We start from the raw sequence: 3,691 nt of genomic DNA on the forward strand, positions 1-3,691 counted from the left end.
GATTTTAGATTTTTAGAGATTGAACAAGGTTGGGCGTTTCAGACCCAGGCTCATTCACAGTCGTTAAAACATTCATGCACTGCATCTCGCAGATCCCAGTCCTGCAAATTTAAGCTGATAGGCATTTATTTGTATTTTTTGTGCAGGAAACTACTTCTAATTTTAAAACAGTAAAAAGCTTTTATGGACTGATTGTACTTATAAATGTTTGCTTGGAAAGTTTAAAAAAGTTTTGTGTCATTTGTTTGCATATTTCGGATGCAGTACTTCTATTCATTTGCATGATTTTAGATTTTTATTTCACTCATATTTTCTTCAGAAATCAAAACATCTGGTTAACTAGGACTGGGAACCACTTTTCAAAAAACACCGGTCCGGACCCACATGCAGCACAACTGGTGTAGGCTGATCATTACTGAAGAATTTTTTTCGTTTTAACGAATCAAAGCTCTGATTCTCAAATTGACTTAAGATCTTTTTAGTGAATCAGTAGCATACATTACAACCAATACAGTCCAACTGATTACCAAACAAATGACTCTTTTGAGACAGTTCTTTTTAGTGATTTAAACACATACAGCTTACTGTCTCATGTTATGTTATGCTATTCCAAAGTTCAAAAGTACTTTGTTAATTGAACCTTTAAAAAATTAGATTAATTAAGAGGAATCAGACTCAGAACTTACAATTTCCATTCTTAATTATGACATGCACCTCCACATTCAGATGGTCTCCATAGAAACTCTATTTACTACAGTGAACACCAAACATATAGTAATTACCTCTGTGACTTTCATATGCTACACAATTATTTGTGCTAACAAGTAGTGTCTGCACATGTTTTACCAAACTCTCTGCTTTGAATAAGACAAAACGTAATTATTACGTTTGAAAGAGACGCAAAATCGCTGTCTGAGCACTGGAGCTCAACATGCCAACTATGTTGCACACAGGCCAATATTCACCTTAAACTAGCAATTAGTAGAGAGATGCACATTCTGCAGGTGTGGAGTAACCGCTTGATTAATGCTGGGAGGAATCAAGACAGATAGTAAATGCTGCAGACAGATGGGGTCTAGTCTACACTTGTTTCACTCATGTTTGAAACAATGTTTGTTATTTCAAGAATACCAACACCATAGTGATGAAGATTTCTCAAGGTTGAGATGAGAAACTGGGGGTGGGGGGGTCTTGGGGACTAGACTCGTTGCACAATGCATGTTTTTGATTTCAGGGATACAGTGGGGGTAATTGTTGTTGCACTGGAAAACATTTGCAAATAGATGGAAAACAACATTTATCAACCAAGGTTGTGTTACTATAAGAGATGTCCAACACACAGCTATAATGGCAAGCTCCTCTGCCTGTCAGAAATGAACTTTTTTATTGTTTTCTTTATAAACATTCAGTCTCTCATTTTATGTACAGTGGGTACGGAAAGTATTCAGACCCCTTCAATTTTTCACTCTTTGTTATATTGCAGCCATTTCATAATGGCAAGCTCCTCTGCCTGTCAGAAATGAACTTTTTTATTGTTTTCTTTATAAACATTCAGTCTCTCATTTTATGTATATATACACATTACCAATGAAAACTTGTGAAATATGATTAAATATAGCAATTTAAAAATTATTTCTATTTTAATATATTTTAAAATGTAATTTATTATTTTGATGGCAAAGCTGAATTTTCTGCAGCCATTACACCAGTCTTCAGTGTCACATGACCCTTCAGAAATCATTCTAATATGCTGATTTGATGCACAACATTTCTTATTATTATAACAGTTGTGCTGCTTAATATTTTTGTGGAAGTTTTTACCACCATTTTTGATAAACTGAATGCATCTTTGCTGAAATGTATGAATTTCTTCAAAAATAAAAAACTGACTGACCCCAACATTTTAAAAACTTTTGGAAATATATACCAATAAATATTAGTTACACATTCATCAGCACTAACTATTCTGACAGCTATAGGTAACTGCAATATCTGCAGAGGCACAAAACTACGACTAGATTGACCTAGAAGAATTATATATTCTGAAATATATCAAATATAGGCAACAGGTTAAAACTGTGGAGATTTTTAATGTCTGTTATTCTTAGTGACATTTTCACCCCAAACCCAGGTTAATATCTGTGACCTAGAAGAATGATATATTCTGAAATATATCAAATATAGGCAACAGGTTAAAACTGTGGAGATTTTTTAATGTCTGTTATTCTTAGTGACATTTTCACCCCAAACCCAGGTTAATATCTGACCCTGTTGTGAAGACATGCTTGTTGAGAATTACAGCATCCAGCCTTCACTATTGTCTTTGAGGTGGTGTGGTGTAGTTGTAAAAGATCTGGGTCAGCAACTGAAAAATCTGAACCTTGCAAAGGATGACTCATGAGCTATCACTTCTGCAAGGTATGTAAACCGAGATTAATGACTTATTCTTTGATTATTGACATTCAGAAATTCTAACAGCCCAACTTGGGAAAAAATCCTTGTTGTTTATAGGAAAATCAAGGACGGACACACATTTCAGCAGAAGAGCACAAACACACACGCAACAGGATGGGCCTCTCTTCATCAGTTTACCCCCACCCTGTGTCAGCTGTTCCACTGTATTCATGATAGAGCAACACAGGACAGATGAAGACATTTTGTAGGTGTTCTGTTGATGAGTGCACATGGAGCATGATGGGACATGAAGGGTTAAATCGGTGGGGAGGGGAGGTGACAGCAAACCAAAAGAAGAGGGGGATATAAAAACACCAAAGGCTTCGTGGGCACGAGTCTGAGGGTCTAGCCAGTCTGGAGAACAGATGTCAAGTCTCCTTCCATCTCCTTTGCTACCAACACAGCAATGTGCTGCTCCAAGAAAACATCTGTCTAAGCACTGACCATCAGCAAAAGGGCCCCACGAATTGGCTCATCCGCCCTTTGAAACTTGCAAGTCTGTGTGCCACTCTAACTGCAAAGGTATTCTGAGCCCTGCCAGATTCACAGACTCACAGCACTAAATTAGATCATTTTGAAATGTTACTGAGATGTGAAGTGTAAAATGCTTATTTAGCTCTGCATACCACCTTTTCATCTATGCAGATTTGTATGCTTAATCAGAAGGTAGACAGTGCAAACAAACATCTTTCAAAGTTCAAGTATTCTTGAAAAAAACATGAACCGCTTTGAACCACGCAATACACAAGTTCAGGACAAGAGCTGCAACATTTGTCGCACTTTTTTGATGTGAGCTCTCAGACAACCCGTGAAGAACAAACAAATGCAAATCATGACACATCTCGTCCCCTTCATCCTCACATTCCTGAAAGTGTGAAATTTGGAGGAGGGAAAGAAACCCTCATGTTACATCACCTCTCAACTTAGAATCTACAAGTTCGTTAGCACTATAATCACTCAAGCAAAAGCAAGGTCTACAGGATTTTACAAACTACAACCCATTAATCACTGTTAACTAGTGTTTTAAATTAAATTAATCATGCTTAATCACTCGAGTATTTTGCAGAAATGACGTAGAGTTGAGTAGAATACTTCTAAGGTTTTAAGTTAGAAGTCTAATTTCAAAATGCAAGTTTTATCTAGCAGTATTTATTCATTATAATATTAAAGTTTGCTCAAAATTTTCTTAAATTGGGTTATTTTTGTGAATTGTGTCCTCTATAGATTCCAATATATA

The sequence above is a fragment of the Sinocyclocheilus anshuiensis genome, unplaced genomic scaffold (genome assembly GCF_001515605.1).
Source record: "Sinocyclocheilus anshuiensis isolate Anshui unplaced genomic scaffold, SAMN03320099.WGS_v1.1 scaffold1164, whole genome shotgun sequence".
NCBI lineage: Eukaryota > Metazoa > Chordata > Actinopteri > Cypriniformes > Cyprinidae > Sinocyclocheilus > Sinocyclocheilus anshuiensis.